This window comes from Lissotriton vulgaris, chromosome 4_1 (genome assembly GCF_964263255.1).
Source record: "Lissotriton vulgaris chromosome 4_1, aLisVul1.2, whole genome shotgun sequence".
Classification (NCBI taxonomy): domain Eukaryota; kingdom Metazoa; phylum Chordata; class Amphibia; order Caudata; family Salamandridae; genus Lissotriton; species Lissotriton vulgaris.
Window position 1 is genome coordinate 911,279,992 of NC_141691.1, and position 24,938 is coordinate 911,304,929.

The 24,938-nt window shown below is 43.8% G+C and overlaps 1 pseudogene; it reads right to left on the reverse strand.

Moving 5' to 3' along the window:
- Window positions 1-599: 599 nt before the first annotated feature.
- On the reverse strand, window positions 600-1,139 carry LOC147722708 (translation initiation factor eIF2B subunit beta pseudogene; annotated as a pseudogene).
- Window positions 1,140-24,938: the final 23,799 nt, after the last annotated feature.

The window sequence follows — 24,938 nt, forward strand, 5'->3', positions numbered from 1 at the left end:
TATTTTAAACAGCAAAAATTCTGAAGAGGTCTACTTAAATGAAACTGCAGTACTCCCCCCCCCCATTTTAATGGAACTAACAAAGAGTGCTTTTTTAGTATTCTTTTGAAGTATCTCTGGCTACGTTCCCAGTGGCTCTTCGTTTACCTCAATCCTTGTGCACCACATGCAGGCCACCTGGTTGCCACAGTATACCACCCATAGTGACCTGCAACGTACCCTTGAGAGAAAAAATCCTGAATTGGTACATGTTATTAGCCCTGCCCCAAGTCAAGACCTATGTTGAAATTGCCTCACATGAGCTTAATCCTGCAAGGACAGTGTCTCTAATGAAATGTATATAGTGATTATTCTACAGTCTCAACACCATTATTTATTAATGCATTATGTATTTTGTAAAAATTTAAATCTGTTCTAGTATTATTTTGTGTGTTAACTCAATGAATATGACTCAGAAAAAATCTTGACATGAACTTCTCTTTATTTTTCTGGATGACATCTTGAAATGGTTACCTGTTTGTGTATACTGCCAGAGAGCCACTCCAGGGTGCAATTCTGTATATGTACTGCTGGTAGCACACTTGATGCTGCGGAACGACTCAATCCAAAATAGCCCCCCCCCTTCTCTTGTTGCCAATGGTCATTATCACTTCGTTGGAGTGGATGTGTTCCAGAGCCTGCATTGCGATGTTATCTATTGTACCCTCAAGTTCTATTAGCAGCTCATTGACTGCCTCAATTACATTCGCCTTCAACAGGGGGTAAGGGGTGTTAAAATCCTCACTAGGCCCATCAGCTGTCAATAGTTTATGAAGTGACTCTTGCTGATCCGTCTCCTCACTGTGACCACGGAGTCTGCCATATTCTTCACGGATGATTTTCAACACCCTGCGCACCATGTTGCCCACTGTGGTCTTAGATGGTTGTGCTGCCGTCATCCTACGGCCTTCTTTGTGGATTATGTCGATTAGCTCACCTGCACTCCCCCATTGCTCTTGGGCAATGATTCTCCGTAGAAGAGCCCCCGTTTCCCGTGCGGTCTCCACCGAGCTCGGCCGGCTGCCCTCACACTTCAGCCGCGCCATGAAGGCATCAATGCGTTCAGACAGCTCCGGACCCCGTTCCCCTGTAGGCGGCATATTGGCAAAATAGAACTTAGTATCTCAACCAGCTTTCTTATCGGCCAATCACGCTAATTTGTTTCCATAGTGGTTGGACCGCAAAGGCTAGTCAATTAATGCACCACTGAACGAGGCCCGCTACCTTGCCTGTAAAACAGCTCCCTCGCAGATTTAATGGGGGTGACTCATTGTTTCCCGGTGTTAGCTTCTGCATTGCAAGTGCCAGTATAGTTTTTTTTTGTACTCCTTTGGCTCCCTCAAGTGGCCAAGCGGTGTAACAAATATGCTGTAACAAATGTAAAAAATCAGTGACACTCGGTTTAAACCAGGTCAGCTGAGTTTCACACCGGTAGTGTTTTCTCGAGCAGACTCGGTTTAAACCGAATTCCGGACAGCCTATCTATGTAGGTTCTTTCTAAGTAACCGCTAAAGTGAGAGGATAAATATGCTTGTGGTTTAAGTACTTTATAGGAGGTGATGATGGTCCACCCATGCCGACATTTGGAGATTGTATTTTTGTCCTCCAAAAAGGATTTCATTTTAGCTGCCTCATTGGATGATCTACTTAAACCTGCTTTGTCTGCCCTAGTTTTCCATACTGTTTCTAATTCGAGGTCTGTCATACAGGTTTTCAAATGCCTTCCCCAAGTGCTCGGAGTTTCACTGTCCGCCTGCTGTTTAATTTCTTCCCAGCACAGACTATCCATTGTCTCCGGATCGGCGGAGCGAAATTTGTGGCAGAGCTTCACGAAGCAGCTCATGCTCCGGAATTTCTGGTTGTGCAGTCCAAATTCGAGCCGTACTTGCGACGGGGAGGCGGATTTTGGCAGGTTGAAAATGGCCTTGTAAATCTTTGTCTGCATGTCGTTTAATAGATCGGCCTCCTTGCCACACCAAGTTACTAGGCCGTAAGACAGGGTAGGCAGAATTTGAGCAGCCATGACCTTTAAAAGGTGGTTCTAATTTGGACAGTCCAGTTTTGCTTTTAATAATCGATATGCAAAAATTAGCGATTGCGCTTTAGCTTTTATTACTGCTTTATGCTCCTTGTGTTTTAATCCGTGCGCGATTGTAATTCCGAGGTATTTGTATGAACGTTGCTCTTCCACCGTGACCCCGTTCGCCGTCCATTTGTACTTGATTTTTTGGGGTTCCACTAGACGAACAACTTTTGTTTTTGATTTGTTTAGTTCCAACATTTCCTGTTTCAGATAGGATGCTAATTTATTTATTGCTCTTTGTAAGCCAATTGGTGTTTGGCTTAGCACTACTATGTAGTCTGCATATTGTAGAAAATAAATCGCTTTATTGGCCAGGATCGGTGGATGACATTCAGAAGCTACCATAACTTTGCTGATATCTGAGAGAAAAAGGTTAAAAAGGCTAGGAGCTAGCACGCAACCTTGTTTGAGGCCTTGATGCGTTGTAATACTCGAGGTTGTACAACCTCCATTACCTAATTTCACTCTTGCCCATGTGTTGTTGTACAGGGCAATTATGGCCTTTAATAGTTGGTTCGGCAGACCCCAGATGTTTAACTTTGCCCACAGGCGCTCTCTGCTCACTCGATCAAACGCTGACTTTATATCAATGAAACAGGCATACAACCGGGATCCCTTGATCACTGCTTTTTCCATTAAGAGCGACAGACTGGCTAAGTTTGTTACAGTTCCCATCCCTTGCCTGAACCCTGTTTGGAACTTAGGAACTATGTTCGTGTCTCTTATCCAGTCTTGTAACTGTGATAGGATGCAAGAGGCATATAGTTTAGCCTCAACATCAATTAAGGATATCAACCTGTAATTTGCGGAGTTGCGATGGTCTCCCTGTTTAAATATCGGATGAATAATATTTCCTTTCCAGGAGGCGGGGACATCTGCATGTATGTATATATAATTAAATAGGGGCATTAAGAGCTCTGACCAGAAGTCTGGGTCGTTCTTGAAAAGCGCGTTGGGCAGCCCGTTCGACCTGCTGCTCCTTCTGTCTTTAATTTTAATATTATGCCCCTCAATTTTTTTATGGTGGTTAGGGGAAATATTTCACTGGCCCCATTCTCTCCTTCACGGTCTTCATTTTCTTTGCTGTCCAGGCTCTTTTTACTATTTCTTTTCCCCTCATCTGGCTCTGTCACCCGGGGACCTTCGGTGGGGCCAGGGTCTGTATTACGATACAAAGTTTGCTCATGTAGAACCCAAGTTCCCTCTTCAACCCCTGCTTCTTGTTGGAGGCTTGCTCCTTTATTTAGATTGTTGATGATTCCCCAAAAGTCCCTACTATTTGGCAAATTTCCCGCACACAGTAGTTTGTTCCAGATAGTTTCCTTATGTGTAATCTTGGCAATCCTCAACGACTTCCTGTAAACACTCCTTGCTTCCTTTAGTTTGTGTTTGTTTGGAGTATTCCCCATTCTTTTTGCCTGCGCCACTAATCTGACCTCTCTTGCGACCCTTCTCTTTTGTGCTCTTAGGTCCATGTGGAACCATGGCTCCTTCCTAGTGTGTAAACTTCTTGGATTCCCTGACACTACTGGAAATGTATGGAGCAGGTCCAGGGTCAGCTGCTCCCAGTTAGTTATGCAATCTTCCCCTAACTGGGTACCTAAATTAGACATGTAACCCTTTGCTGGGTCCTGTATGTTTTTCAACCCCCCCCCCCCTCGCCATTTTAACTTTTTTAGGTTGAACTTTTCGGCGTGTTGTATAAGAGAGTTCATTCTTTGTGCCAAGGTAAGCGCAATGTTCATTCTAGTTATTTGGGGGGTAGTGATCGCTTTCTATACGTTGGTCAATTTGGAATATTTCAATACTGGGGAGTGATTCCTTTCTTGTGATGTAATCTATTGTTGAGTGAGCCTTGCCACTCAAATATGTAACAGCTGTTGGCGTATCACCCTTTGTTTTACCATTCAAAATTGACAAACCCAGGTCTCCTAATATAGTTGTTATGTTTTGTCCACCACAGGTCGCTGTCGTATTCTCTTCAACCTGGTTTTTAACTATAAGGTCACAGTTGAAGTCCCCTGAGATGAACATTGGGCATTGTGTATAAGATCTTTGCATCACTTTTATCAAGGTCATTAAGTGTACATATTTTTCTGTCTGGGTCTTCCTCTCAGGGTTGATTTAAACGTTGATCACTAGAAGTTGCCACTTTTGAGTCCCAAGTGGGGGCCTATCAGTAATTCTGATCACTTGGGCCCAGTTGAACCCCACGTCCAGTTCTTCTGTGACCCAGTTGTATTTTTGGGCTACGTATGTGGATAATCCGCCTCGGGGATGCCAAAAGGTGAGAATCTTTCAGCGAAGATGTGATGTTCTTTAAACCCTGCGATTGAAGTGGGCATCAAATTCCATGTTTCCTGGATCAGGATTATGTCTTGTTGCTGGAAGAAGGCTAGCGTTTCATGGTCATGGGCCATTTCTTGAAAACCATGGACATTCCAAGAGCAAAACGAGACGCTTTGAGGCCTTTTTTCCTTCTGGATTAGGTTCTGCTTCTCTGCTGCCATGAGAAAATTAGGCTCTTCGTTAGGTATGTTTTTTGCTCAGTGCCATTGGTACCCATGACCAATCCATCCTGTCCAGCACTTGATGTCCAGTGTGTTGCTTGCTTTCTAATGTATTGACCCAGTTCCCTGTAGTTGTGGATGCTGGCATGGAGGCGCGAGCACCTCGCACGCATGTGCTCTGACTTTTACTGGCTCTCTTTTCATTTTTTAGATTTCGTAGGCTGTCTAGCAGGGGATAGGGATACCTTGGACGTTTATGTAGCAGTAGGGTAATACCTTATGCTCCAAACTGTGGTCTTGCGGAGTATATCTTGTACACCAGGTTCTTTGTGGCCCAAGTTGTTACAGATTCCTCGGTATCTGGATTTTGTCTGTTTAGTTGGAATTCGACGGCTATCAAATCCTGGGAGGTCATCCCTTTAAGTTCTGCGATTTCCTTAAACAATTTTAACAGGTTGCCTTGATTAAGGATATCCTGCCTTCCCTTTGTTGGATATTCAGGTACGAATGTCAATTTTAATTCAAAGACCTCTGTATGATGTGGATGGTCTTTAGGCAATTGTGTAGAATCTGGTTTAAAAGCTAAAGGGTTATGAGTTGTAGGAGTATTGCGCATTGCGGGAGATTCTTGATGCTCTCACTCTTCGTTAACCTCCTCGATTTTCCCTTTTAATATTTCCAAAGGTCCTGTTTTGATTGTCCTTATTGATTCGGTGACTAAGTCCCTGTCGAGTAACATGCATCTACGATCCTTGCCACTTATTGTAACTTTCAAGAATTTTAGCTCAATTTTGTTTTCTGATGTTATTTTTCCCCGTGTATTTTGATTATTTTGTCTTCCTGTATTGTAGATGTGTGCTGTGCATTACTGGCCTTTATTCCCTGTGTGTGATCCTCAAAGGTTACGCTTTCTTGGCGCGTATTATCCGCCGGGGCGAATGTCGTTATCATTTGGGAGAATCCTGCTTGACCTGCGTCCTTCATAGGCTTAGTTTTGTCTTGCATCATTTCTTGTCTTTTTTTTAATTAGGTGCTTTTGCACATCGCTGATCATAATCTGCGGAGGAGGATTGGCTTGTTTTGCATTTTTGAGGAGGGGGGAGCTGGTTACTCTGGAAACATGGTATCCTTTCCTTGGTGTGGTTGCTGGAATGTGCTTGTGTGGTGGTACATTAAATCCTTCCTCTCCACCTGGCAGCATATTCAGTGGTTTACTTTCGCTTTCCTGCGGCGTATTCGTTTTGAATATAGGAAAGATATTTCCTTGAAATGTGCTTTGTTACTTTTTGTTCTTTAGCCTGGCCTTCCTTGCCCTTTTCCTTTGCCTCTTTGTTGGCTTTGCCTCGATAGAGGATTTATTGGTGGACTGAGTTGCTTCCATTGCGTTAGCTGTTCTTTCGAATTGGTCTTCCACTGATACTTGTTCTTGGTCGTCTATTACTTCGCTTCTTGGATTTCCCGGTACATTATTGCTTCTTAAAGTGTCCGGCATATCCCGATTAAATTGCATTTCCTTATTCTGTTTACTTGTACGGGATAGTTTCACCTCCCCTAGGATGTCTTTTAAAATGCCCCGGAAAACTTTCTAACTTCTCAATTATACTCCTGCAACCACAATTGGACTGTTGTTTATCAATGTGAGTATGGGGCTCCGATTTCCCCCTGTTGGTTAGAAGGGAGGAAAGTAAGTCTAACTTAGCGTTTATACCTGAGATGTGACCAGCAATTAGGTTTATGAGGTCTATCTGGACCTCCATTTTGTCAGATTGATAATTCAGCACCCTTATTGCTTGATCTAAGGTGCCTAGCAGGGATTGAGTCCATGGTGCGGATGGCTGTTCTTTTTGGAATTTTCGCAAATCCTCTGACTCTGAGTCCATCGTGCTCACAGAAGAAATTGGGATCGGTTCTGTATGGTTAGAATAATTTAGTTTTGTTTGCATGCTTCCGTTATCATCCAGTACTAGCCGTTGTTGGTCTTTATTTGCCAAGGGACTGTGAGGAGTGGAAACCACCATGCCCGGGCTGATCTGTTGAGTATTGTTACCCATTGCTGTGGGTGAGGCTCTCCCTTGGGAATCTTTGTCCTTATTTATTGTTTCAATAATTTCTGCGAATTTGGAGTCATTAGATAGAAAAAGAGATTTTAGCCATGGATCCTCTTCTTGTGCGGGCAGCGTGGAAGAATTACTGAGTTTTAAAATTTCCTCATTGCTTCCTTTGTGGGGTCCTTTGCTTTAGCAATGTCCTCTAATGCTATCTCTGCGGCTGTTGTGCTTCTGCTTAAATTCATAAGGGTTGCATTTGACAAGAGATCCTCTATACTTTCATTACTTTCTATGCTTCTCGTTGATTCCATTGCAGTTGTAGGAGTTTTGGGATGATGCACTTGAGCTGCAACTAATACCGGCTTAATCTGAGATATGTGTGGCGTTCGGTTCTGTAAGAGTTGGGTCCCTGTTGAGGCGTTGTTATTTTTCGTCAAGCCTTTAGCCCGGGGAGACAGTGAGTTGAGTGGAACAATGAGGCTAGGCAATTTGCAGGCCTCGGCTGTTGATGAGTAAATTGACGCTATTGGATCCTTGAAATAGAACAATTTATACAGACCGGTATTCCGTCTTTTACTCAACGTTGTTGTTTCGGGAGTCGGTGCCGTGACCAACCTCTCTCTAGGACTTGACAGGTTCCCTTTTTGGATTTTCAGAGTGGCTTCCTCAGATGCTTTTTTGGATTTTTGTTTTCTTTTGCTTATCACCACTTGATGGATTTTCCCTGATCTCATTTCCGGTTTGATTCCTTAATGCTCCTTCAGTCCCACATACGACTCTAGCCGTGAAATGCTGGGGTGTTTTCTTTCTCTCTGCGAATTTGACGAGGGAACTAGAACTGAAAAACCGGGTCAACAATGGGGGGTGGTGCTCTCCTGCCCCAGCTTTAACTTATTTAGTTACACCGGTTACAATGTGGCAGGGAAATCCCAAAAGGTAGATAACTGGGGAACGCTTCTGGCCTGGTTTTTAACTTTTAACTCACGCCCTTAGATGAAGCCAAAAAGGTTAAGTTTTGAGATCAAGAAGTTACCATAAACAGCACGCAGCTCACCATTTCTTATGAAGGTGAAAGAATTATTACCCACTGAGGGTGAAGAGATTACTCACTGGGTCTTAGCACTCCGACTTGAGTCACCCAATGCTGCTGCTAAAGCCCCACGCTGCTTTTGTGACTCCTGCGGCTCCTTGCTGCTGCTGCCCCCCCTCCCCACCACAGTAGAGATTGCTGCCCGCTAAACTGGGCAGGGCTGAGCTGGGCTGGGCTGGGCTGGGCTCAGGCTTAAGCTGGCTTGGGTTCCTGGGCTCCTGGGCTCCACTCGGCACGCGGTTCCTCACTGCCACTGCTCCACCTCAGCTGCTGCTGCTACAGTCTGCTTCTGCTGCTGCTGGAACCCCCTGCCCACTGCCGTGCTGCGCGGCAGGGCAGGGCTGGCGAGGCTAAATTATGTGTAACCGCGGCTTCTGGCACCTGGTGGCTCGCGGCTCCCGACTGCCGCCCCTGCTGCCAAGCTCTTCTACCGTGGCTTGTGCTTCTCCCGATGAAAGCGGGCAGGCGGGCAGGCAAGCAGGTTTGACAGGGTTGGCAGCGTTGCTTGTAGCTCCTCTGGCCTCATGGCCTCAACACCTCCAGCCACAGCGGCTCAGGTCGGCTCGGCTCCAATCAAAGACGCCGGCTTGTGCAACATGTTGCTTAGCTTCTTTGGCTTCCTCGCAGAACGTTGAGCTCCGTGCAAAACGCGAGCTGGAATTCCTTCTACAAAGGGTGAATCGGAACTAGTGACTCTCCTCTCCACATAGTGGGTGTTGTGTGTGTCGTTCCTGCACAACAGCCATTGTATTTGCCAAAAGGATGATAGCCAATGCATTTCTCAACGTAGTAGATTCTTCAATGTGTGCTGCCTTGTGCGGCACACATGCAAAATGCAATAAGCCATGTTTCGTAGATGTCCATGAGGTGTGCCTTTCCTGTACATGAACAACAGGGGATATATACTAGGAAGTGGAAGAGCATATCGTAATGAGGGGAATGAGTCCAAGGAGACAGCTTTACAACACTATTGCAGTGACAAAACATGCCTATTACATACATAGGCCCATCTTTGCAAGTTGGTGGGTGAACGTGCCATTGGAAGACTTGGATTTCAGCTGCGTCATGGACAACTTAAAAAGCTGTTATGCAGCATACATACAATAATACTGTACCAAGCTGTATCTGACACCGCAGAGCCAGGAAAACACTTCCTACTTGTGCATAATCTGGCACACTTGTACAGTCATCTGAGCCAAAGAGGTACACGCATTACATGCCTGGTCATACTCATCACCACCACCACTCACATGTCCCCTCTCCTGTCTGTACGCTCAGGAATTAGCATGCATGTGCTGTATAGGAAGAACACATTGATATGTCTTGCATGGGTATCACTGACTGGGGATGTGCAAACATACATCATGAAGACATATGCATTTCTCCATCTTCACTTGCTAATTTGTACATCCTTCCACCAAATCCCATCACACTGGAGTCAAGGTACATGAGATACCCACACACACTGCCTGGTACTGAGAAAATGATTTGATCCTGACATTCATCACATCTCACATTGGCAACATTTAATGTGTGTACTCAGCAGTGGTGTGTGGGTCCCTGAAGGCATTGATGTCCCCCTGTGTGATGAGTGGCCTTCCGGCTGTGAGACATAAAAAAAAATATTTGTGTTGGTAACCAAAACAAATTATTCACACCTGTGTCCTAGTCATCATCCAATTGATCAGCTTCAATGTAAATGCTCTGTAACTGTACTTTTGCAGTTCATGTGGCATACATGATAGTGTAGACGTTGCCTTTTATTCCAACAAGACATGATAATGCAGAGTGAGGGCAAGCAAGACAATCATGCTTGCACATTCATACTTTGCGCATATGACTTTTGTGACACATTCCCAAGGCCCTGCTTGGCCAAACATACCCATTTTCTACATGCTCTTTTGGCAATAACATCGATGTAGAATGCACAAGTGTGTGTCGAAACTATTGGTGTATGTCACTTTTGAGGAGTCATATGCTAAATATTTAAACTTTCTTATCTCCTACAATTCTACTCTAGCCAGAGGTACAAGGGCAGCCTACATAGTAGTCTGCACCAACATGGAATGTTGGTGAATAGCTTCTCCTATATCAGCAAAAGTCAGAGGAAAGCATTAATCCTTATTTTTTATCATCTTTACATGTGTGCTGCCTTGTGCAGCACCCATGGAATGATAATAATGCATTGGATTGTTTATATCATGTAATGTCACACCACATGTACATGAACAATGTTTCCCTGGACACAGACACACTTGTACTATGGTGCAAGGGTGCCTGGGTTGGCACTGCACTACAACTGTTCACCAGCCTGATGAAGCCCCCCATTGCCCCTTCTGACATCCTGGCCTCCTCTACCCACACCCACCATCTCGCAGTACACACCTAAACCCACTCCTAAAAAAAAAAAGCCCAATATATACCACAACAAGGATTAATAATATCAAATACCCCTTTGACAAACACCTGACAAAATTTAGTACTAGACACAAAAAATAAGCAAGGACAATGACACAAGACTTCACAGGGACACCAGGGACACTTCACAGGACACAAAGACACTCTCAAAATCAAATTCAGCAGCACAGAACAACAAACACCCCAAACTTTCTCCAAAATCACAAGAAGTGTGTTCAAAAGTGAAAGGGAAAGTGCACAGTACTCCTCCATACAACAGGATGCGTGCTGACATCACTTCCTGTGTGTTTGCGGGCCGTTTTTTTAGTTTGCGATTATTTTATGCACCCAAAATGGCGTTTGCTGTAATATTTCGTGTTTTCACATGTATTTAGCTATATTTTGCTCTCGCTAGAATGAAAAAAAAATCGCGTTAATGCAGCAAAAATATGAACCCTAACTGTAAGTTTTACCTCAGATGAACTGTATTTGCTGTCATTTCATCTCTGACCCCAAAACACACCCTAAATTTCATCTTAGACCATAAAACCCACCCTAAATGTCATATTTGACCCCATAACACACCCTAAATTTCATCCTGGACTCCAAAACACACCCTAAATGTCATCTTGGACCCCATAACACACCCTAATTTTAATCTTGAACCACAAAACACACTCTAAATTTCATCTTGGACCCCAAAACACACCCTAAATTTCATATCAGACCCGACAAATACATACCCAGCCACAAACATACAATTCAACAATAATAAACGCACATTGTTAAACTTTCACTTGTCAGATGAATGTACTCACGCAGAGTATGTACATGCACACAAGGTTTTTGTGTAGTGATGTTTTATTTTAAGAACTATGCTCATGTGCATTTTGCAGTCTAAGCGATGACATATTTTGATGTGGTCATGTGAAAAAATTGAGGATGATTCTGTCCCTTCATGCTGTGCCTGCAGCCATGGTTGGGGGGTGTGCAGCATCAGCCTCTTTTTTTTTTTCGTCATCCTCTGGATTGTCCGGTTGATCTGGTACTTCTAGCCATGGTGCATTGGTGCACATATGTTGTGCAGAACACAACATACCACGATGATCTTGCAGATTAAGTCAGGGCTGTACAGCAGTCTGCCGCCTAAGATGTTGAGGCACCTAAATTGTGACTTGAGTACACCAAATGTTCTCTCCACAGTGGACCTGGTGCGTCCAAGGGCCTCATTTTAATGTCTCCGTGCCTGGGTGTTTGTTGCTCTGAGGAGTGTCATCAGCCATGGAGAGAGTGCATATCCTTGATCACCTTGTAACATTAAATGGGGATATGTGTCCATTAGTATATTTGCATGCTGTGTTTGCAGTGTTCCTATTTTTGTGTGTGTGATTTGTGCTACTTAGGTAAATTAACTTTGCCATGCTCATCTTCAGACAATTGTCCAGCATCAATGCAAATTACATTGCCTCCCAGCCGCTCGTCCGTACTCCCTACCCTATGTAATTGCAGTGTCTGTACATTAGCACCACTGGTGCACCAGAGGTACACAAAATTGAAGCATGACTGTGTCCGTCCATCCCCAGACACAACCAGAGCCAGGGACCCTGGATCTCATTACTTCTCCCTCTATTACTCATCCGCCATTGTCGCACTCAACAGCAGAAGGAAGTACAACTGACAACAAGCCACAATGTACACTACCCATGGCCAGTTATCTTGCCTCCACTGCCACATTACCTTCACCTCCACCACAGCCGCCAACACCGCCAATGCACTAAGATGCATTCTCATCAACATGCACTCCCTGCACAGATATACCTCCGGGACACACTGTCACCCTACATCGACTTCTTTTTGGACAGCTTGACCACCAACTCCTCTGCCACTGACTTTGCCCTCACAAGGTATAATACAGGAAACACATTTTTTTCAGTTAGCTAATCATACTGACATAGACAGTTGAAACCTTAGATTATTCTTTATTTTAAGGGGTCCTGAAGTTTCTAGCCACTGCATAAAAGCGAGAAACATGTCGACCAAGCATAGCACACACTGAACCGTGATTTGTATTTGGAAGCATAATATTCCAGTGAGTACCGGTCATTCCTATTATTAATTAGGGCAGGGGACCCCCAGAATAAATTCCTTCCTGGTACTCCGAGCTTTATTTTTACCCATACTAACACGTCTACACTATTCTGGCCCCACACCCGCACTTCACCTAAACGGCAGTTGGATAAAAGATCTCCGCCAAAGAGCCCCTCTTTGAGGTGTCACCCGTTGGGTATTGCACCGCCGACCCAACAAGGAGCAGCCCAGATGATGAAGCATGACCACTGAAAGGGTGGGTGAGGGCATTACATCAAACAAAATGGATGCCCAACCGTAGGACTCCACGAGACCCTACAACATCCTACACACCACAGTGACATGCAAATTCCTTAACCTCAAGGAACAGCCCAGCCTTCTTTGTTCTTACTCTTTGCCCTCACAATCCCAGAGGGAAAAAGATCTGGAGGGAGGACTGCCCCCAACAGCCGGCAGGAGTCCTCACCATCATGCATGTAAAAGTCCCTCTGCCTGTCCGCCTCCAGCAACACATTTGCCGCCATAGAAGACATGCATTTCCAGGTCCAGCCCAGCCCTGACTCCACACTCTGCGGGACACTTGCCCACAGACCCGCCGGATACATGTACTGCTTTGCCAACATCATCAACAACCTCTTTCACCCCACGCCATCACCTTCATAGACTACCTACTTCTCGTAGACCTGGACTTCCACCTCAACAACCCCAAAGACACCAACCCCACTACCCTCTGGATGAAGAGCTCACCAACCTGTCAATGACACAACTCTTATCCACACTACCCACAATGCAGGGGACACCCTCAACCCCTTCTTTGCAGGAGTAAACAGCGTACCCTTCAGCCACACCACACAGCACCCATGAACTATCCATTACTGCATACACTTCCTTGGCAACATAACCAAGCTCGACACACCCACACATCATGCAAACCAAAGGTACTGGTGCTGAGTCACCGATGAGCAGACACAGCAGACGCCAATCATGCTTCCAGTGAATCCCACACATGGATCTCCAAATGTGCAGACAAACTCACCACGTCACACAACTCTGACAGACAGCGCAGCAGCAAATATGCATATTTCACCACCAAACTCAAATATTCCAGACACACCTGCAGAACTCTGGCAAAATACAAGATAAACTGCAAGGCACACGCTAACTCCTAGACATACAAGGACACCATGTCCAAATACCACCAACGCATCGGTAGCACAGATAGGAGCTTCTACCACAACATAATAGTTGCATATGCCACCAACACAGAAAACATATTCAATTTCATCCATGAATTTACCACGACTACCAGATAAGCCACGGACAATGCCATCCTGAACACATCTCTGTCTGGATTTCTAAGAAACCACAGCACCGAGACAGCCCTACTCACTCCCACAGATATCAACACCCACCTCAGACAAGGCCACAATGCAGCCAGGATTCTACCAGACCTGTCAGCAGCATTCCTCACTGTCTCTCCAACACATACTACCAGGCAGACTACATGGTGCAGAAATACAAGGAACCACCCTTTACTGTTTGCCATCATTCATCACCGGGAGACACCAAGGGACAAGACTGCCACCCTTCCTCTCTGAACTCACAAATATGCACATGTGGAGTGCTCCAGGGATCACTGCCCAGCCCAACACTCTAACATCCACATGGCCCCCCTCGCCGCCATCATCCATCACACAAACTCAGCTTAGTATTGCACGCCAATGACACCCAGCTCGTCTCCCTCACCAAGGAGACCACCACCACCAGACTCAAATTCCATGAAGGAATTCAGGTAGTTGCAGACTGAATGAGCAACATCTGCATGAGACTCAACTCAGAGAGAACATGAGTTGTCACACTTGGAAACACCCCAGCAGCATGTGACAGTGCCTGGTTGCACACCACCCTTGGCAGTACCACAACACACAAAGACCAGGCTAGAGACCTGGGCATCGTACTCAAATCCCCCCTCTCCATGTACCACCAGGGCACCGCCATCACATCCAGCTACTTCAACACCCTCTGCATCCTCAGTAAGAGCCTCAAATGTATCCCCCAATCCAAGGATACAGTCACCAACACACTAATTTACATCAGACTGTGATGCAGACGTGCCCTCTGCACCAACATGGGACAGTCTGTGCTTCGCAAGCTCATGACTATGCAGGACACCATACTTGGGCTTGTGTTCACACTTTCCTCCTTGGTCCACTCCTGACCCACCATCACACCTATTTGTTTCCAACCTCTCCCAGCATATGCGGCTGTGTGATGAGGGGCAGGGCTTTGGATGGAAGATTGTCTACTAGACTAACCCCAAAGACCGCATTCCCTTAGGTTCTTGTGTATGGTGAGTGGACATATCTAAAGGCATTTTGTTTGACATTTTCTACATGTGTATTCTCACATTTGTGTGTGACATGATTGTAGACGTGTTGTGTGTGTGTATCTTCAGTTTGTACTTACCAACAAGTAGTCATTTTCCATATATGGCATTCTCAAACTGATGGTTGATGATGGACTGCCGGATGTAGGAGTCATGCACACTCCCTGGAAACATGGCTATGACATGGGTGAACAAGCCCCTGAAGAAATATATTATTGATACTATATAATGTTGTCATGATGTATTCAATATATATTTCTACTTTGACAGAAACCTCTTGTAAATACACTCGACCCATGTATAACCAAAACTTAGGCCTGAATCGAACAAACGGCCTCCTGGTATCGTTTCCCTGGGCCTCTTTCAATCGTAAGGAAAACACGTGACATGCTGCTTAGAGGAGAATCTGAAGGGGTGGCCCTGGCTATGAACAGAGCATTGATTTTAACTTAGGAAACTCAAGGTCACATCTGTCTTTCTTCCAGGATGAGCACCTCCCATGCACCAGAACCAAAGGGAGGCACCTTTACTGACCTATCCCCGGAATAGCTTGAGCTAAGTTTCGAATCAATCTATTGTGCCATATATGGGTCTTCCTGTTGGTTTCTCAGTTACTGGTACTTTTCCATGTACGGGATTTCAATGTGGTATGCCGAAAGTATCTATGCACTGTTTTGAATGTGATCCAGCTAAGCATGGGCGAATTTTGCGAATCTGGCGTTCGCGAATTTTGCGAATTTGCGAACTCGCAATCTGCAAAATCCGCGAATTCTCGCGAATTTGCGGATTTTTTTTTGTGTTCGCAAGGATTTCTGCCAGTTCGCAAGGATTTCTGACAGTTCGCGAGGGTTTTGTAACAGTTCGCAATCGCGAACTTACATGTCGGCTCGCAACGGTCATGATTATGTTGTTTCTAGGTCTGGTTCATCATCATAGGTTCCCAGCACCCTCTGTTTCACCCCTGCCACCCTCTGTTTTACCCATGCCACCCTCTGGTACATCAATGCCTTATGCCACCCTCTGGTTCATCATCACTGTAGATTATGGGGGGGAAAAGCAAGCACACCTGCCTGCTTCAACTGACATGAATTCATTTGGGGTTGATTTATTAATGTGTCACTGTTTTAAAATTCCAGTCTGGCACCTGCATCCTTATCTGTAATTTGCTTTCTGTTGCAGTGCAATTTTTTTTTCCAGGACCTTTGTGGCCTACTTGTAGCTATTCTATGAGCCTGCTGTGAAGGTCAGAGCAGGGTCATACAATTGTTGCAACTAGCAACTGAACTCTGGAGGGGCCCTTGTCAGGAAGCACTACAGGGAACGGTTACTAATGATGAGTTTGAACTTTTGAACCTGCTTTCACTTTTGCAAAACTCGTTTTTCTGCAGAGCAGCATTACAGCAACTTTAATGCCCCACCAAGCTTATATGAGAAAGTTGATTTCTAATCCAAAAGTTATCCAAAGAAAATCAAAAGGCCTCAAATCTAAAAAAGTGCAGGCAAATGTCAACCTGAGGAGTTATTCTGATAAAAATAATCATTTTCAGAAGGTCTATGCTGCTTGCTAGTAGATTTCTTGTGCGGAATTGCAATTTTTGTAATTTCGCGAGTGCGAGATTGTTGCTGCCCGCCGCACGTATATGTTCGCAATTGCGAACTTACACCGCAAAGAAAAAAAATCCGCTGCGTCTGACTTTGCAGATTTTGCGGGAAATTCACGAATCTCGCGGATTGCGAATTTACCGAAAATCCCCAAAATCCACGAGCGTAACGGATTTTCCGCCCATGCTTAGATCCAGCAGTCTCCTCTGCACACCTTTGAGAGCTGTGGCGAGAAGGAGGCTCCCCTGCGTAGGGTGCTTTGCAAAATAAACAATTGAACCTTTTCCATTGCCGACTGACTTATGTTTGGTAAATAAGGTATATGGGCTATTGGTAAGTATAGCTCTATGGTATATTTTTGTAGTACTTCACCCCAGTGGTCCACGATTGCCTGCATGTTCATGGAGTGTGTGTGCTTCCTGTTCCAGTAATTGTGTGCAGTGTCCGCAGGAGGCCTAATTAGGACATGGGTCCAGTCAATTGCCTCCAACACATGGGGAAAGCCAGCTATGGAATAGAAGCCTTATTTGGTGTCAAGCTGTTCTTGAGCAGTGTTGGGGAAGCGTAGGTGCTGTGGCGTCAGGCTGATGATGGCATGCAAGACGTTTGGGAGGAACCTTGAAAGGATGACTGTGAAACTCCCCCAACTCTGGCAGTGGTTGGTTGGTAGGTACCTGAGGCCAACATGTGCAGCACTGCTAGGAGCTTCGTCTGTGGAGGGATGTTGTTGCAACACTGTGATGGTACCTGCAGCCTGGGGGCTATCTGGGTCAATGTTTGGAGGATAGAGGACCTTTTCAGCCTGTAGAGGGCTATCACATCCTCTGGTGTTAGGTCTATAAGGGTGCTGCATTGACGATATACCCACTGTCTTCTTTGGCACTGCCTCTGTGGTGGTCCTGGGATCAGGGGCGGTGGTGGTGGTTGTTGTGGTCTTCTTGGTTCTCCAACCTGCATGAGCAGTAACTCCATGGCATCAGTGGGTTGTCCAATGTGGTTCTGGTCTACTCCCCCTTATATCCTGTTTTGTTATCTCCATTTTTAAGACCACCTTTTTTCTGGTCTTAGAAACCTGCCACTAACGAGCCTTAGCAGGTTTTTTTTTAACGTTTTGCTGGGCCCAACGATAATTATAAATATCATAAAGTGGGGTTAGCCGCAGTTTTTGCACTGGAAAGCTTACCTTGCATCTCATTTTCGTTGTCTATCGCTAACAGTAGTGGCAATAGGAAAAGCTGATGATATCGCAAGTAAACTGTCGCTAACAGCGCTTAGCAGCAACTTGTACATACAGCAATTTTAAAAAAATGGTGTCGCAACAGAAAACTGTTGCTACGGTGGCGTTAACTCCATGTACATACGCCCCAAAGTCTTTTGCCATTTCTACAGCAAAGTCTTTAAGCATAGGATTAGCACAGTGCTATCCATGCTCAGCTGTAAAATGACAAAAACAATTTACCACTCCAGGCACAGCATTACAGTTCTGGATTGGTGAAATACCATCCAAGCCAACGTGAAATGAATAAAAGCAACCCCTGGCATGTGTTTTGTCATTACAGCTCTTCAGAGAGGTTTAGCTTCGCCAAGACACAAGGGAGCACCCAGTATAAGTCAAAAGACTACCCTTTCAGACATATAGTGATGCATAAATTATGCATAAAAGAAACAGAGAAGTCTGGGTAGTTCCCAAGTTTAGGCGGAAGGCAGCTCTTCTATAGAGCACCCTCAACACCAACAACACTCTAAATTTGCTCAACTCAAATGTCTGCTTTTCTATCAAAGTTTTTAAGCAAAGGATTAGCACAGAGCTATCCACGCCGAGATAGAAAGGGACAAAGTCTTTAATTATACACATATATATATATATATTCACTGAAAAAAACATATGTTTCACACCAGTTATAGTTAGCTGGAAATTTTACTGACATAAAACCATTGAAATTCCTACGTTATAGTTATTTGGACTCACTATAACTTGCGCGCCTGCAATGCACTGCTGATGACGTCACATATTACATCACTCATGACATGGTCAGTGACATCACTCATGACATCACTGATGACACCATCCAGTGAATGTGTGTCTTTCTGAAAAACATATATGTTTTATATATGTATTTGTAAAGGACGATGGAAGAATAAATGGTTAAATAAGTGTGTAAATGGATGTTTGTTTTTATAAGAATTGATTGGTTAACTGCCTTATTAAGTGTATCTTAGTGAATACATATATTAGCAAGTAAATTTTAAATATTGAAATGTATGTATCAGTGTTTCACTTTGTGTATAAGTGGCTGTATGGGTTGGTGACTGACTCACTGTTTGTATGTGTTTTGAAGACAGCATATGTACAAAACTGTATGGATGGATTAGTGTGTATATGTGTATGTTAGTGAGTAAACGACTGTCTCACTATTGTCTTTTATAGTAACGACATATGTTTTAATCTAGTATATGTGAGTATTGATTTATATAAGTGAGTATATGTGAGAGTGAGAGATTGTAAGAGTTCCTGTTTAAATAAGTATGTGTTTCTATAAGTGATTGTTTAAGAGAGTAAGTATGTGTAAGTTTCCTTAGAAGTAAAGTGGTAGTGTGTGTATTGCTGTATATGCAAATAAATGGATGTTCAATAGTTGTTTTGCATGTGTGAATATGTGTGTGAGTAACTTTTGGATGACTGTCAAAGTGTAACAGGATGTATAGCTGTATTACTACATATAATGAGTGAGTATATGTATGAGTGACTATATAGAACTGTTGGTGAATGAGTGGATGTGTATATAGATGGTGGAATTACTGAATTGTTTCTTGTAACTGGTATGGGTAGCTCCATTTTTTTGAAAATGTTAAATACTATTTTTGAATATGTGTTTCAAGGCTTACATTACACTGAAAGGAGGTCTGTCACTCTGTCACAAGGATGGTGTCATCAGTGATGTCATGAGTGATGTCACTGACCATGTCATGAGTGATGTAATATGTGACGTCCTCAGCAGTGCATTGCAGGCGCGCAAGTTATAGTGAATCCAACTAACTATACCGTGGGAATTTCAATGGTTTTATGTCAGTAAAATTTCCAGCTAACTATAACTGGTGTGAAACCTATGGTTTTTTCAGTGAATTTAATAGGTTTTTTAAATGCTAATTCCTAACTATAACTGGTGTGAAACCTATGGTTTTTTCAGTGAATTTCATAGGTTTTTGAATGCTAATTCCTTTCTATATCGAGTTTCTAACCTAGGTTTTTTTAATAAATTTGCTGTTTTGTGTAAGTATTAATTTGTAAGTTTTTTTTTTTTAATAATTTTTTCCTGGGGCGCACTGGGTGCGCGCTCCGGTAAGCTCTCCGGAAAGCGCACCGATTTCGTTCGTGAAAAAAATATGAATGAAAAGTTAATAATAACACAAAACATTTCGTACCATACAAATAAAAGCAGTTTTTTTTATTAAGGAAATGAAAATGATTTTGCATTTCCGTGAAACTATGAAGACGTCACTTCGGCGCGCAGCGTATGCGCCCCAGAAGTGCCTACGTTCGCGCCGCGTATGCGCCCCGGAAGCACCTACGTTCGCGCCATGTATGCGCCCCGGAAGCGCCTACGTTCGCGACGCGTGTGCGCACCCGGAAGCGCTCCGGTGCGCGCAGCGTCAGCGCGTCAAGTCATGTGACCTTAAAATAACACTTTTCATTGGTTGCTAACAGTTTGTTTTACAAAGAATGAAATCCCCACCCATTTTCTTCACTTCTTCTTTCACTTTTGTGGCTGAAAGACCTGTTTTTTGCTCCTGGATCTTTCTTGGTTTACCATGGCTGCCAGAGAATCCAGCAGTGATGAAGAGCCAGACTTCATCAATAAAGAGCCTCCTCAGCCAAAGGTGAGGGATCATTTAATTTGGAAATTTTTTAAAATACCACCTAACCAGAAAAAGGTGAATGCTCCAAAAGTGGAGTGCAGGATCTGCAAACAAGTCCTGTCACGGGGTGACCCCCAAAAAAAATACTTTTTTGGGAACTTTACGATGATCCGGCATGTGGAGAGGAGGCACCCCCAAAATTTTGCCCGGGAAAGTGTCAGGGCTCTGGCACAAGAGGTTCCCAGTGATGGGACCTCTACATCCACCGGAGGAGCAACTACTTCTGGGAGGGGGCAATCGCAGGAGCTCGTGCCAAATATTCAACCTGCTTTTAACAATGGTGTCCTGAGATGCAGATACTGCAATCAACTCCTTACCTATGGGGAGCAAAGTGTCCAGCTCATGGTTCGAGCATTGGAGAATCATCACTGCCGTTCCCACCCCTAAATTTCTTTGATTTTTTTTGCTGCTGTTGAGCAGTTTCCATTCCCTGTTTTTGTTCCTGTTTTGAAAAAAGAAGAAAACAAAAAGTTCTTTTCAGAACTACCTCCAATTCTCATTAAAGAGCTATATTCTTAAAAAAATGAAAAAGAGTAAGTGAAATGGAGTGCATAGATAATGGAAAGGAAAATGAGTAAGAAAGAACAGAAAGGCATGAGAGGAGAAAGGAAGTGAAGTAGGGGAACTGAAAGAAGGTGAGTGTTGGGAAAGAAAGTAAGGAGAAGAAGAGTGAATATGGGGAATGTTGATATTCAAAGAAAATGTTGAAAAGGAACGGGGGTGTGGAAGGGTAAGAAAAGATGCATTGCTGGAGTTGAAGACTGAAGGCCTCATTTATGAAGCCATGCGTCACTTTAACGCCACCAGAGCGTCACTTTTTGTGACGCATCAGTCCAGTAAAAAATGCACCTTATTTAGTCATATTTACAAAGTGGCGCATCTAGGTAGATGCGTCACTTTGTAAGCCCCTGCGCCACATTATTCCTACGTCCGGTGTAATGTATGCAAAAGGGACGTATTGACGCAAGAAAGGGTCGTAGAGGTGACGCAGTGAAATCTATGAGATATCACTGCGTCACTTTTATGACGCTGTTGCTTCCAAATCTTATGCCTGTTTCACAGCAGGCGTGCAGGCCATTTCACATGGGGCTTGGCCCCATGTGAAAGGATACATTGCTGGAGTTGCTTCATTTTTGAGACACACTCCAGCAATGCATTACTTTTGCGCTAACAGATACGTCTAAAATACTGACTATCTGTAAGAACTTCCAACATAATACGTCATAAATTTAATATGACGCATGAGTAGAAGACTGAAGGACTCATTTATGAGGCCAAGCGTCACTTTAACACCACCAGAGCGTCACTTTTTGTGACGCACCAGTGCTGTAAAAAATGCACCATATTCAGTCATATTTACAAAGTGACGCATCTAGGTAGTTGTGTCACTTTGTAAGCCCCTGCGCCACATTATTCCTACGTCAGGTGTAATGTATGCAAAAGGGACGTATTGACGCAAGAAAGGGTCATAGAAGTGACGCAGTGAAATCTATGACATATCTCTCCGTCACTTTTATGGCGCTGTTGCTTCCAAATATTACGCCTGTTTCAGTGCAGGCCCTTTCACATGGGGCTTGGCCCCATGTGAAAGGATGAATTGCTGGAGTAGCTTCATTTTTGTCACACACTCCAGCAATGCTTCACTTTTGCGCTTACAGACACGTCTTAAATACTAACGTATCTAAAAGAACTTCCAACATAATACGTCATAAATTTAATATGACGCATGAGTAGAAGACTGAAGGACTCATTTATGAGGCCATGCGTTGCTTTAACGCCACCGGAGTGTCACTTTTTGTGACGCAGCAGTGCTGTAAAAAATGCACCTTATTCAGTCCTATTTACAAAGTGACGCATCTAGGTAGTTGCGTCACTTTGTAAGCCCCTGTGCCACATTATTCTTACGTCAGGTGTAATGTATGCAAAAGGGACGTATTGATGCAAGAAAGGGTCGTAGAGGTGACACAGTAAATAAACTGGGGGCCTCATTTCTGAAAAGTGATGCATCACTGCGTAAAAACAGCGATGCGTCACTTTTCAGTGCGCACTCCTTACGACATTCCTGATGTGTCATATTTAATGTATGACGAATCATGTCGCAAGGAGTTACAGATACGTCAGTATTTCTGATGTATCTGTAAGCGCAAAAGTGACGCATTGCTGGAGTGTGACGCAACTCCAGTAATGCGTCCTCTGACATGGGGAAAGCCCCATGTGAAAGGTCTTGCGTCAGTCTTACGCCTGCTGTGAGGCAGGCGCAAGATTTTGACGCAACAGCGTCCTAAAAGTGACGCAGTGAAATCTCATAGATTTCACTGCGTCCCTATTACGAGGCTTTTTGCGGGTGAACGCCCCCTCTGCATACATTATACCTGACGCAGGTATAATGTGGCGCAGGCTTTTAAAAAGTGACCCATCTACCTAGATGCGTACCTTTTTAAATATAGCGCAACGAGGCACATTTTTTACACCGCTGATGTGTCACAAAAAGTGACGCACCGGCGGCGCAAAACTGTTGCAAGGCCTTCATAAATAAGGCCCTGGATTTTCCCCATGCTTCGCTCCCCGGTGCGCTCCCCGGTGCGCGAACCGGGCGCTTCCCCTTCGCAAATCAAAAAACAATTTTTTTTTATAAATGCCCCGCAGGACCCTATTTTAGCCCCCTCATCAAACCTAGGGGGTCAGGGGGGGGGTCTACCCTGCCCCCTTATAGTCATTTCCCCCTTTTTTTATGCCACCTCTTGTGTCTCGATCCTACCGAGACACAAGATGGCGGCCGCTCCAGGCTGTTTCGAATGTTTACAGACACCCGTGAGCCAATCAGCTTTCCATGTGCAAGTCGCGTAGCACGCCCGGTGCGCTCCCCGGTGCGCGTACCGGGGCACGCCTATAGATATATATATATTTTTTAACCTAAATTACTCAAAATCCACTGGAGCACATATCTTGAGACATAGCAAAGGCACATCGGGCTACCAGTCCCTACAATTTTGCCAAATTTGGTGTAAATCCATTCAGCCGTTCGGGCTAAAAGTGAGGTCGACCGCCCTATGGAAATTAACATGGGGAAAACGCGTTATCTCGGCCCCCGCTTGACGCATCCATTTTGAGGAAATTTTCAGGCAGATTCGTCAACCGGCGCCAAAGTTATTCTAAAAAGAATTTTGAGATTTGACATTGAAAAAAATCCTAACTATAACTACCTACTGGCGACCGCCAGTAGGTAATATATCCTTGGTTTCTCGCTTTCACTCCCACTCCTGCAGAACAAACGAGCGTGGTCCCGGTAATTATCGTGCATTTTCTTTATTTAGCATTGTTGCCATATATATATATATATACTGACGAAGCTTTTTTTAAGCGAAACGCGTCTGCCAGGGGTGAGGGGTTTTGCAATAAAGTAATTCGAAAACGGATACCTGTGTGCTGGCCTCCTTTCAGCCTAGATTTGGAGTGAAAAAGTGTTTGAATATATATATTTGGCCAATTTTAAGATTACTTATTCGGTGTTTTTTTTAAATGTGGCGTCAATGCGTGATCTTTATATTTCATTGTTGCAGATATTTTGCACACAGTAGAAATATGTACTTTGTTTAGCAATGGGTGGTAAACGTGATTATTTATTGTTTTAAAAGCATATTATCAACGTAATTGTTTTTAACATTGTTTATAATTGCCCCCATTGATTCTCCCATGCACTTTAGATTTTACAAATCTGAGAATCTGCTACTGCGCTAACAAACATATCTTAATCAGTATTACTGTTTGTTAATACAAGATCATTCTTTCTGGGTTGTATCACATACGCAACGCAAAAACTCGATACATTATGTCAAAGTATCTCTTCACTTTCCATTATGTAAATGAGCACTGTGCATTGTAAATAAGGGTCATCAGCCCCCATGTCTGTGTCATGTGATCAAGGCTTGGAGAAGCCGAAACGCGTCATGTCGGACTGGTGTTGGGTCTCTAAATAAACAGAAAATCTGCACTACCTATGGGTCTTGCCTCGTCTATCAAGGTTTGGATTTTGGACTTGGACGTCTTCTGCTTACCGAATATATATATATATATATATAACGCCCTGCACCACCGCCATGACGCGTTTCGGGCAACTCCGTGTCCTTGCTCACATGACGCGTATGAGGAGTGCCTCCCTTTTTAAAGTAACAGTGCAATTCACGCTATAGGCATAAACATGAAAAACATACTTTGTGCAGTCTGCAACATTGAGTACATTGACAGTTCCAAAGCTGCTGCTTATAAGTAATGACAGTCAATAAATAAATATTATCAACAATATCATAATTTAAATATACATAAAATATGTTAAAAATAATTTTCTTTAAAAAATATTATGTGAGTTTATTTCCATTAAAAAAGAAAAATAACCTTTTTATAGCAGCAACCATATACCTTTACTAATTTTGTTTAGGTATGTTGTGTTTGTGCAAAATTGCAAAACAAACCATAGGAATAAGATGTAAACAATTAACTCATTGCATATATATATATATATATATATATATATATATATATATATATATATATATATATATATATATATATATATATATATATATTCGAAACGCGTCATGCCTCCTGTGCGGTAATATAGGTTTTCTTCCTGATCCCCTGCTGTGTTCCTTCAGTTCTTTAGAGAAGAGAGGAGCCTTTCTTTGGATATTTTGCACGCCAACCCTGGGCGTGCTGGAGGGACCCGTCTCATTTGTGGCCCAAACACTAAGGGTACAGGCTCTACAGCCGTCCAGCTTTC